Consider the following 13,422-nt stretch of genomic DNA (forward strand, 5'->3'; position numbering starts at 1 on the left):
GACATGTCCATCCTGGGCCTCCTGCAGTGCCACAACGATGCCACCCGAAGGTTGCAGGAACAGCAACTCATATTCCGCTTGGGAACCCTGCAGCCCAATGGTATCAATGTGGATTTCACAAGTTTCAAAATCTCCCCTCCCCCTACCGCATCCCAAAACCAGTCCAGCTCGTCCCTGCCTCCCTAACCTGTTCTTCCTCCCACCTATCCCCTCCTCCCACCTCAAGCCGCACCTCCATCTCCTACCGACCAACCTCATCCCGCCCCCTTGACCTGTCCGTCCTCCCTGGACTGACCTATCCCCTTCCTAACTCCCTACCTACACTCACCTTTCCTGGCCCCATCCCCGCCTCTTCGACCTGTTTGTTTCCTCTCCACCTATCCTCTCCTCTATCCCTCTTCTATCCGCCTCCCACTCTCTCCCTATTTATTTCAAAACCCCCTTCCCCTCCCCCTTTTCTGATGAAGGGTCTAGGCCCGAAACGTCAGCCTCTCTGCTTCAATATAAAGTGTTTGTTTGTGGAAGTGTTGCATATTCCCTGATGTAAAATCATAAGGATTCTGAGCTGATAGTAGTGTGTTTGGGGTGATCTCATTTGTTCTATTGCTTGCAACTATGTCATTGCTTATGATTTGCTTTCGCACCTGTGAAGTAACTGTGTAGAGGAGCAGTCGGTAATCTCAGCTCCAGCTATTAATAGTACCACTTACAGTTGTGTCTGTCTTTGTGGCAGTGATTTCAAGTGAATTCTGCTTTGTAGCAGCACAGCAGGTGAGTGTCACCTCCCCAACACATTCCAAGCCCACAACTGAATCAGTACCTGGTGATGGACTGTGCTTTTTGCACACAAACAAAAAAAAATTATATTGCGCCTTTCACAACCTCGGGACATCTTAAAGTGCTTTGCAGCCAATAATGCACCTTATGAAATCCAGTCATTGTTGGGAATGTATAGGGAAACATAGAAGTCAGTCTATGTACCATGGTAACAGTGAGATGAATGATCAGCCATTGAGTGATGTTGTTTGAGGGAAATATGTTGGCCAAGTCACAGGAGGTGGGGGGTGAGATCCCCTCCGCTTCTTTGAATAATGCTAGGGAATAATTACTGCCCAGCTGAGAGGGGATCCCATTTAATGTCTTGTCAAAAAAAGGCAACGCCTCTGGCAGTGTGGCACTACCTCATTACTGGCCTGGCTTCTCAACCCTTGAAGTTGAATGTACTAAAACAGAGTTAATTCAATAGAAAAAAAAGTTGATCCTGCTCAACTAATATCCATAGTCAGTACAATTGGCTTTGAAATGTTCAGGACACTTTAATTGCAGTTCGTGCTGACAGGCTCAGTCAGTAGCACTGATAACCCTGAATCTGAAGGTTTTGGGATCAAGCAGTGGTGCAGTACTGAGGGAGTGCTACATTGTCAAGCTATCATCTTTTAGGTGAGACTTTAAATCAAGTTTGCCTTGGTAGGTGTAAAAGGTGCTGTGGCACTTTCAAAGTAAAAGGCGGGGGTCTCCCCAGTGTTCTGATCAATACTGATCCTTCAACTAACATTACTCAATGAAAACAGATCATCTGATTATTATGTTGTTTGGAAGACCTTGCTGTAAGCATATCAGCTATCCTCTTCTATACATTACAGTCATAACTATATCAGTACATAATTGGCTGAAAAGTGCTTTAGGGCATCCTAAGGGTGTGGAAAAGCACAGATCTTTCTTCAGGCCACAACACCAACGATGGTTTAATGCTGGCTTTTGAATCTATTTCCAACCATGTTGACAGTACCTTTACTTTGTAAGTGCTCCCTGAATAGGTTTTACCCATTTTCTACCAGAAAGTAGAGAATCCAGACATTCAATGAGATTTTCTCCACACCTCTCAGTAATCTCGCACATGACTGAGATGAGCCCTGTTTGTTCGGTTGGCTACAGCTCTGTTCCTTGTCCTTTTCAGTTGAACCCATTGTAATAGCTGCAGATAAAACACTTAGAATCAACTTTTGTCTTTTAGTGCTCAGCCTCATCAAAGAATACAATCATCTTGTGATTGTGCTCCGAAGATGACACAGTTGTAGGTCGTCTAAGGGTCCATGCTAGAGCCTGGTGATCTTGTTTGCTGGCCAGGTACTGAAGAGAAGTGTCACAATTGTAAATGCAGCTTTCAAAACAATTCATTCCTTCAGGCAATTCAATACAAAATAACTTTTGCAAAATTTTGTTTGTTCAAGTTGCTTAAAAGGTTGGTGATTTTAGAAATGCAGATTAATAAATGCAAGGTTTTGCTGTAGAGATTTAGGATAGATTGTGTACTCCATGTTGGTCATGGTAATGTACGGTGATGTGAGGCTCACATGTTTGGAGTAATGGTTCCAGTGTAGCTCTTTCCCTAAGACTGTTGGAAGAAGAAGTGTGAGGAAGGGCATGGTGTAGAGTCTTGTCTCACAGCATTCATAGATGAGGATTGTCAGCTCAATCCATGAACATTCCTTCCATCCATCTGTTTACACCAGACACTCAAATCACTCAAGAGTCATCAACCCAGATTGACAGGCAGGCCCTTGTGAGGTCCGGGCCTCTGCGTTCAGTGCTTAACCGCTCAAGGTGGCCGCCTGGTCAGCAATTTGCATCTCCTGCAACTACAAGTCTCCCACCATCCTGACTCAGAACCACAGCAAACGTTTTTATTAACTGGCATCTATGGGACCAGGAGTGTACCGGTTGATCGAATATTCCGGTTGATCAAGAGGTCCACTAATCATTGTAAAAACACACACTACGTACTAGAAATGTAATGCGGGGGGTATACACATCACTGTTATACTTCATTTACAGCATAAATTACTTAAATAAGAATGTAACTTTGCCTTAAATAAAAGATAGCCTTCTCACTCGCACCCTCAGCTGAATACTCGAAAACCACGATAATACAGGAAACTTCCGGTATTTGAAGGAATTGTTTGTTTGCCGGTTTATTGAGAGCATCAGTTTTTTTTTTTCCAAGGTGCCGGTTAAAACAAAGTTTGCTGTATATTGCAATTCCTTCACTGTTACTGGGTTGAAATCCTGCAGCGTTCCTACCACCAGCCCTTCTAATGTACCTGCAGTACACAGACTGCAGAAGTTCAAGAAGGGAACTCACCACCACTTTTTCAAGGGCATTTTGGATCGGGCAATAACTACTGGTCCTCCCAGCAATGCTCACATTGTCTGAACAAATAAAAATAAAATCAGCAAAGTTTAATGCTCCTCATTTGTACTCTACCAGTCATCAGTGACTTCCTCTGAAAGTGACTAAATTAACCCTACCTCCCCTTTCTCCAACTAAGTGTACCTCTATCTGTACAGTAGCTTGACACTGTAGGATGAGACACTGAAATGGGCTGTTTGCAAGGAACTCAATGGCAAGCAATATCTTGACGAGCAGAATACATGTGACAGTTGTTACTGTTTGCTATTGTTATGACCTCCCATCAGACAGCGCCATACATTTCAAGACACTGAAGTGTTTTGTACTGCAAAGTATGAGAAAGTGAATAAGTAAAGGAATGAAGAGCAAAGGATTCTTGTTATATAAGACATCTCTGACAGAGTATAAGCATGCAATGGTTTCTTGTGAACAATACCTCAGCGGATTTCCTAGATTATCTGAAAAGAGATTTGATGGTGCTGTATACTCTGATATGGCTATTTACATCAGCACATTCTTGCCATTGCAATTCCTATCTTTGTGTTCTGACATCCAAATGACAGGCTCTCATAGACTTGGACCTCTCACAAGGCATTCTGAGAGATATCACTGCATTAATAAGAAAACTTCTTATTTTCCAATGTAACTCAAATTGAAACAGCCAATCCAGTATGTGGATAGAAACACAAAGTGTTGGAAATATTCAGCAGGTGAGGCAGCATTGTGGAGAGAGAAACAGAGTGAACATTTCAGGTGATTGCTTTACTGACCATTTGTCTACTATTTGAGGTAACACTGTAACACTTTGGTGAATATTAATTGAGAGAATTTTTAAATTGATAAATATTAATAGAAATGTTAAATATTTACCTGGCTGCACTGAATTCCAGGTTCACCATTCAATAAATATCAGATTTCTTTTTTACAGCAGACAGCTAGGGAATGTTGTCATGTTGTTTATAAAGTTATTGTTAGTATTTTCAAATTGAACTCTTGTAGGGAAAGACGGAGACCATTGAGTAGAGGAACAGGAGATGGCCATTCAGCCCCTTAGTTCTGCTGCACCATTTAATAGGATCATGCCTCATCTGACATTCCTCACTTCCATTTAGCTGCTCTTTGCCTTGATTTCCCTACTGATCAAGAATCTATCTATCTCAGCCTAAAATATAAGAACCTGAAGATTGTTTTATTATGTCTCATGATCTTTAAGCGACACAATATGTCAGTATGCCTTTAAAAGACATTTTCATGATATCATCACTGTATTTAAGCATGTGATCTGAGTGTATGAAGGTCTCACACACCATCCTGAATGTAGAAGCATGACATGCTGATGGAAGCAGGTTATTCCTTGCATAAATGTGTATAACTTTGTATAAAAATGACCAGTTGGATCATTCAGTACTATGTTATCCTTGACCCAGTTTCTTCTTTAGATCATATAATCCCTACAGTGTGGAAACAGGCCCTTCGGCCCACCGACCCATAGAGTATCCCATCCAGACCCAACCAACCTAATCTACATATTGCTGAACACTACGGGCAATTTAGCATGGCCAATCCACTGAACCTGCACATCTTTGGACTGTGGGAGGAAATCAGAGCACCCAGAGGAAACCCACGCAGACACAGGGAGAATGTGCAAACTCCACACAGACAGTTTCTCAAGGGTGGAATTGAACCCGTGCCCCTGGAGCTGTGAGGCAGATGTGCTAACCACTGAGCCACTGTGCCACCCTTATGTTATGAAGGCTGACATAATCATTAAGTAAAGATACCCTTCTGGAGGCAAACATGCATCATGTTAAGCAGCAGTAGCTGTCAACAAATGTACAACTCCAAGAACTTGGTCAGAGATTGAAGCTCGATTGTACAACAGTACTCGACATCAAAATATACAGACAATCAACAGTGCCTGTGAAGACAGACCTCTAGATAGGCATTTACAAGCCAGAAGTCAGACCTAATTTACTTTTGATTAATATCAAAGTTCTTTTAAGAGGCTAGAGATTTCACTGAATCTCTATAGTTAGAAGCACAAGCTGAATATTATTGACCTGTGCTGAGAAAGTGAATATTTTATTCGTTTGTCTCTCTCCCTTTATAAATCAATAACTTGACAGGCTGTTATTTCAATTTAAAAATATATAAAAGGCAGTTAGTTCAGTGGTCCTCGCAGTATGATACATGGTTCTCCTGAAAGAAAATACAGCTAAAAATACTTAAAAGCAGTTTCTATAATAAGAAGAGTTACCTGTATCAAAAAAAAAACAGTTGATTCTGCTATTTTCCTTCTCCAATTCGGTGTGAAAGTACAGGGAAACCCATGTGACATCATCATTTTGTACTTGACATGAATGCCATCTGAGTTGAGACCTGCTAATGCAAGCCTGCAACTTTTGAACTACCAGGCTATTGTTCTCAAAGCAACTCTATATTGAAGGGATGAAAATCAGGAAAGGGGAGGCAACAGGCAAAAAATAAAGGGAAACAGAATCAGAAAAGGGTAGAATGAAAGAGCAGAAAGCCAAAACCAATGAAAGAAATAAACAAATGCTATACTGCATTTTGCTTTAAAAAAAAATTGGGTGGAAACTTCCAAAGAGAAATGTAAGGCAAACACTTAATTATGGATCAGACCGCATCCAGTGAAAACTTTATTGAATGATAGCCATCCAATTAACATATGAAGTTCTATTTTACAGAATAAGCAAAAGGTGATGTGAGAGGAGAGCTCTGAAGATCTTGCTTTTTTTCATGGTATAAGTGTTTTGGCAGTTGTTCAGCATGTACTGCACATCTCTAGTTGCCCTTGAGAAGGTTTTGCTGAGCTGCTTTCTTGAACTGCTGCAATTAATTTGGTGTAGGTGGACCTGCAGTGCCTTTAGGAGGAGTTATGGGATTTGACCAAGTAACACTGAAGGAATAATGACATATTTCCATGTCAGGATGTTGAGTGGCTTGGAGAGAACTTGCAGGTGGTGGTGTTCCCAAATATCTGCTGCCCGTGTCCTTCTATTAAGTAGTAGTGATTTTGGGTTTGGAAGGTATTGTCTAAGGACCCTTGGTAAATTTTGGTAGTGCATCTTCTGAATGGTGCACACTGTTGCTATTGTGTGTCAGTGGTGGAGAGTGTGAGTGTTTGTGAATGTGGTGTCTATCAAGTATGTTGCTTTGTCTTCATGAAAGTTGTTGGAAATGCACTGATCGAGGCAAATGGGGAGTATTCCATCACACTCTGACCTGTGCCTTGCAGATGGTAGACAGCTTCAGTATTTATATGGCTAGACCAGTTCAATTTCTGGTCAATGGTACCCTCCAGGATGTTGATAGTGGGGGATTCAGCAATAGTGATACCATTGAGTATCAAGGGCCGATGCTTAGATTGTCTCTTATTGGTGATGGCCATTGCTTGGCACTTGTATGGTGAAAATGTTACTTGCCATTCATCAGCCAAGCCTGAATGTTGTCCAGGTCTTGCTGCATTTGGACATGGACTGCTACATTATCTGAGGAATTTCCAATGGCACTGCTCCTTCGTCAGGTGGAGTGTGACTGAAGGAGCAGCACTCCGAAAGCCTGTAATTTCAAATAAACTTGTTGGAGTATAACCTGATGTTGTGTGACTTCTGACTTTGTCCACCCCAGTCCAACACTGCCATCTCCACATCATGGGGGCTATATGTAGGTGAAAATGAGTAGCAGTACATGACTGGGCCTGGAGTGTGGGGTTGGGAAAAGGACTTGGAAGAAGGTGTTCAGGTTCTATAATTACAATTATAATCATGCAAGTGACCAACAATACAATGCAACAACACAACTCTGGCAGCAAGGTGAATTTGAAAAACATACACCAAAGCACACACATCAATGAGGTTCAGAGTTAACCAGGTGAAAGGCAAAATTCAGAAGATGACCAAGCCATCCCTGTTGGTAACCTCATGCACCATATCGATGGTGTAAAGTCTTAAGAGTTTCTGCAAGCATTAATATCACATGTCCTGAAAATGCAGGACAGCGCACATTAAATGCCAAATTCGACACAGGAGCTACTGCCAACATACTATCACTAGGCATCCTGCAAGACACGTACCTCAGCACGTGGCACTCTATGCTACAGGAAACAAAAGGAAGTAGTACCTGAGAACATCTTCAGTTTGGCCAATCAGGGGTAAATTTGATATATAACGATGAGTCATTTTCAAGGGCAAACAAGTCCAAAGGCAGAAAGTAATATGCCAAGATATCATTTTTGTGTTACACCAGGGATACATGGGTATTGAACATACAAGACAGCCAGCATGTGAGTCTTAGGACTGGTCAGGGATGAATCAGAATACTAAACCACTTGTGAATGAATATAAGGCATGTCAAATGTATCAACCCCAGCAGCAGAGGAATCCTCTACATTGACATGCTGTTTCAGCCACTCCTTGGACGAAGGTAATAGCAAACTTATTCATTGTGCATGGGGAAGATTGCATCTTAATGATGGATTCATTCTCCAAACTTTCCAGTGTTCAAAGACTTAGCAACACAACAGTCGTGATTGTTGCTGACATGATGAGCACTAATTTCAGTTCATTGAACATCCCAGAAAGATGGTGTCTGACAACAGACTGCAATTTACTCCAAACTCGTTAAAAACATGTTGTCAAAGTAGGGAGTGATCCATCTTGTATCATCACCCCACTGTCCTCAATCAGTCTCACTGAATGTGTTCGATGTACTATCTTATCAATACTCATCAAGGGCTGATCACCAAGATTTCCATACTGCATTGCATCATTTTCAGGCTGCACCAGTGGAGAAGGGATTACCATCCCAAGCACAAGTTATGTTCAGAAGACAAATGCGAATGACCTAGCCCGGCAAACAATTGTCAGGCATAGGGCATTTTTCTTCAAAGCCAGAGGAGAATAAAGGAGATAAATGATGTTTGAGCAGATAGAGAACCACCACAACTATGCACTGGACAGAGGTTGGTTATTAGAAATGCAAATATAAATATATGGATACCAGTACTTCTAAGTTTTTCTAATTATGCAACCAGCCAGGTTTTTATGACTGAGCACGGTGTTACCTTGTGAAAGAGAAACCAGCTCAGGCTGATAGTTGATGTATCAATCCTGCCTGAAGGGATGTCAGTGATGACTGTGTGGTGACGTTAACTGATAGCAACCAGCAGCAAGATAACCAGGAGTAACCGAAAATGAGGTGTACCTCTCCAGATGGGTATACGAACATCAGATCTGAAGCATCACATTGAAGTTTGAAATGTTAATCTTGTAAACTCAGTTTTACCTGTTTGTATAATTATCAAATTGACACCATGTGCTTATGTAAAACCATATACATCAGTTTGGAATAATTTTTAGTTTATAAAAAGTGGGCTTGGGGTGGGAGGGATGTTGTGTTATGTCACATGGTCAGTATATCAGTATGCCTTAACAGATCTGTTCATGATATCACCATTGTATCAGAGCATGTGACTGAGGGTATAAAGGTCTCAGACTCCATCTTAACTTGGGTTACTTGAAGCATGACAGGCTGATGGAAGCAGGTACACTTCGTAATGAATATCCCATTGATAGCCCAGGCAAGGATATGTCTGTGAATATAAAGCTGTATATGTCTGTGATCTGTTGGATCTTCCAATGCTTTGTTACCCACGTCCTAGTTTCTGATGTTACCAGGGATAACATAAATGTTGTTACATCAGGTAAAGGTACCCTGCTCGATCAAAATACACATCAAAGATGGCACGAAAGGATGAGGCCAAGTGATGTTAAAGGCAGGTAGTATTGTGAGTATCCATTTTCGTGGGCACAGACCATACATTTAACATTGTGGGTGTACTTAACTGCCATAGGCTACAGTGGTTCAAAACACCACCTTCTTCAGGGCAACTAGGATTGGGCGACAAATGCTGACCCAGCCAATGACACTCACATCCTGTGACAGAATAAAGAAAAGTGGTGAGGCAATGGCGTATTGTATCATGGTGTTTATGAAGCTCAGACAAAGTACAATGCAATTGCAGGTCAATGTATTTTAGTGCCTTCAATTGTTTGTATTGCAGTCTTTGTTCTCATTGCAAAAATATTAATCATCTGTGATGTAAGATGTGGTTTGTGCACTTTGAGTCATAAATACACCATAATCTCTGGGTCAAATGCTGTTTGCTTACGAGGATAATATAGTGAAATACTCTTTTGCTATTAGCGTAGGATTGAATGGGTGTAGACAGGAAACGGACAGGAAACATTCTAGTTTTCAGGTTTTATTTTAGGTTGTAGTTAAACTCTGCTGAAGTTCACACTCGCTCAATGACTGAAGCATATAGACAGTTTTGACATCCTAGCTCAGTACTGAGGGAGTGCTGTGTTGTTGGGGGTGCTGGGTTTGGATGAACCAAAGCCCCATCTATTTGCGCTGGTAGTAGGGAACCCGTGTCCTGGTCAGTACTCCTCCCTCATCGAATCCCATCAAAAACGATTAATCCAGGCAATTGCCTCATTGCCATTTAAGGGATGTTACTGTGCACAAAATGACTGCCTTGATTGGATGCATACCAGTTGTCACTGCTGTAAAAACAATTCATTCACATTGTGACATATATCAGAAAAATGAAAAAAATACGCTGTCTAAATTTTAACTCTTTTCTTTCTTTACACTCTGAATCTGAGACCAGAGACTGCTGGAAAGAGCTCCTTTGAGCTGTAATTGTGACAGTGTAACTCTAGTCAAAGATACACAAATAGCCAATCCTGTCTCAGCCCTTTACTGTTACTGCATCAACAATAATGACGATAATGGATAGCTATGAGTTTTTAACATTCACTCTGAATAACTGGAACATATTCAGTTCTTTGGTTTCATTATTTTTCTCAAGCACACCGCTATCAGTGAGCTGGTATTGTACGCCATTGAAATCTTTGCAAAGGTTTTCCATTGAACAAGATGATAGCTGTGCTTCTTTTAAGTGCACTTTTCAAAATTGTTTTTGCTAAGCAGCTGTCAATTCTTAAAATCCTTTACCACCTTTCCAGTGCTTTTCAACGCTTTAGTGCAGATGCTCATATTGCTGCTTTCTTTGACTAATGTCGGATGTCCACACACTGCTCCTTTGGAAATCCCACATTAACAGTATAGCTGTTGTTGTGATACAATAATTAAGAGCCTTTGAAAACATTTGTTAGCAGAATGATTTCACCAGCGCATATTCCACAGTAAACCAGTACTTTATTTGAATGATAATCCAAATGATCAACGTGGGTCCAGTGATCTTTGACAGCTGCTTAGTAGAATGTTCATTTACCACAAGTACAGGGGTAGCTCATATGCGCTGTTCCTTCACGATGGTTAAAATAATAGCCCTAATTTTCACCTCAAAGTAAATTAACTACAAAGATCTACTGATCTACTGATGTTGTGGATTTTCCCTTTCCTGAACTGGGCCTCATGTCAGTGGGCTCTTCAGGTATCAGTGATGTCATTGAAAAGCAGAAACAGCCAATTACATCAAATTATTCTGACAAGAACAAGCCAGGATGTTAAAATCCACTGCATTTTTCACTTTTTAATTAAAATTGTACAGCGAGTGAAATAAATGATTGTGGTATGCACATGGGACAAAGATGGAAAGTACCATCAAGAAAGTTTTGTAAAAAAAGAGCTGAAAAAAATGAATTGTTGTTCCACAGATACCAAATTAATTTTGCAAGGCCAGTGAAGCTGTTGAATAGTGCAGTAATTATGAATTTAAAAGCATGTTAAACAAGGTATTGATGTGATATGATGTGGTACCTGGGATGTGGGAGCCATTTCTTTATAAACAGCCAACACTGTTAATCAGAGATAGTAGGAACTGCAGATGCTGGAGAATCCGAGACAACAAGGTGCAGGGCTGGATGAACACAGCAGGCCAAGCAGCATCATAGGAGCAGAAAGGCTGACGTTTTGGGCCTAGACCCTTCATCAGAAAAGGGGGAGGGGAAGGGGGTTCTGAAATAAATAGGGAGAGAGTGGGGGGCGGATAGAAGATGGATAGAGGAGAGGATAGGTGGAGAGGAAACAAACAGGTCGAAGAGGCGGGGATGGAGCCAGTAAAGGTGAATGTAGGTGGGGAGTTAGGGAGGGGATAGGTCAGTCCAGGGAGGACGGACAGGTCAAGGGGGCGGGATAAGGTTAGTGGTAGGAGATGGAGGTGCGGCTTGAGGTGGGAGGAGGGGATAGGTGGGAGGAAGAACAGGTTAGGGAGGCAGGGACGAGCTGGACTGGTTTTGGGATGCGGTAGGGGGAGGGGAGATTTTGAAGCTTGTGAAATCCACATTGATACCATTGGGCTGCAGGGTTCCCAAGCGGAAGATGAGTTGCTGTTCCTGCAACCTTCGGGTGGCATCGTTGTGGCACTGCAGGAGGCCCAGGATGGACATGTCGTCTGAGGAATGGGAGGGGGAGTTGAAATGGTTCGTGACTGGGAGGTGCAGTTGTTTATTACGAACCGAGCGTAGGTGTTCTGCAAAGCGTATCAATGGTATCAATGTGGATTTCACAAGCTTCAAAATCTCCCCTCCCCCTACCGCATCCCAAAACCAGTCCAGCTCGTCCCCACCTCCCTAACCTGTTCTTCCTCCCACCTATCCCCTCCTCCCACCTCAAGCCGCACCCCCATCTCCTACCAACTAACCTCATCCCGCCCCCTTGACCTGTCCGTCCTCCCTGGACTGACCTATCCCCTCCCTAACTCCCCACCTACACTCACCTTTACTGGCTCCATCCCCGCCCCTTCGACCTGTTTGTTTCCTCTCCTCTATCCATCTTCTATCCGCCCCCCACTCTCTCCCTATTTATTTCAGAACCCCCTTCCCCTCCCCCTTTTCTGATGAAGGGTCTAGTCTCAACACTGTTAATCAGATCAGTTTTGCCCTCTGACCTAATGTAAATGATATTCATACCTAATGAGCTGATAATTATGCTAGCTCGAGTAACATATGGAAAGGACATGGGTAGTGGAGTATTGAAGGATTCAATGGATTTTTATCACAGCTCCTGGTATCTATATATGCTACATTCACAGGCACTTTCATCTCTGGCGTCAAAGCTAAGCAATTTGTATGTAAACTGTAGCATGTATCCCTGTAATACAAATGTAGCTGGTTCAAAGGTTGTTAAAGCAAGAGTATAAGGGGAACCTCTCCACGGTTCAGTGATTGATACTCATTCTTAGGTTATGGTGGGGAGGGTGGAGGTGTGGTCTTCAGCAGCATGTCCAAGGGATTGGGTTTTTATCAGTCATAATCCCATTGAATGGCAGAGTGAACTCGATGGACCAAATGGCCTCCATCTGTTCCTGTGTCTTATGGTTTGATTGTGCGGGAAAGGGCAGAATCGCTGATAACAACATCTGGATTTCCACATATAGCTGTGTGAATTTTACAGGGGAAGGGTGGAGAGGTGAGAGCAAGTATTCAGAAAGTCAGCCCTTGCAAACCATAACCTGGTGGTCCCCCATTGCAATATTATGTGGCAAGCAGCCATAAATGACTAGTCCGGACTCCTCCCCACCCCCCGGCAGACAACTGAATGGTCTGATGCTTCCCCACCCAGCATTATGTGGGAGACAGGTTGGGGAGGGTGCCTGTTTTATTTTACAGGCTTCCTGCATACAGCCCCCACACTCATCCCCCAGTTTTCGAATACACCAGCAGGGCCTGTAAAATCCAACCCTCGAATTTGTTATTGACTTCACACAATATCAATGTCAAACACAGAAACTTTCTCCCTCATTACTACTAGTCTCAGAATTTAACCCTTTCAGCCCTTTTCAGCCAGAATCTACACTGCCCTCCCACAAGACCAAACTATCCTTCCTGCAATATGGTGCCCAGACTGAGGACATCATTCAAAGTGCAGCTGACCCTGAGCTTTAGACAACTCTAACGTGAGGTAAAGGTTACTTTAGCCCTTCTTTTTTTATTTGTATCTGTCCAACAGTTTTCAAAGATGTTTGTACATCAACCCCTAATTCTCTCTCCCTGAAATACTCCTCAGTCTGTCCTAGGTTCACAGTGGATGGCCTTGTACTTCCTCATACTGTAGGAAGTCACATGACACCAGGTTATAGTCCAACAGGTTTATTTGAAAACACAAGCTTTTGGAGCCTCAGTCCTTCTTCGGAAAAGCTTGTGTTTTCAAATAAACCTGTTGGACTATAACCTGGTGTC

The 13,422-nt window shown here is 42.4% G+C and overlaps 1 protein-coding gene across 1 annotated transcript in view; it reads right to left on the bottom strand.

Annotated features, from left to right (window-relative positions):
* The window catches only part of LOC109915683, a 71,676-nt gene that overhangs the window by 57,417 nt on the left and 837 nt on the right, over nucleotides 1-13,422 (bottom strand). The window lies entirely within an intron of this gene.

This window comes from Rhincodon typus, chromosome 28 (genome assembly GCF_021869965.1).
Source record: "Rhincodon typus isolate 14 chromosome 28, sRhiTyp1.1, whole genome shotgun sequence".
Lineage (NCBI taxonomy): Eukaryota > Metazoa > Chordata > Chondrichthyes > Orectolobiformes > Rhincodontidae > Rhincodon > Rhincodon typus.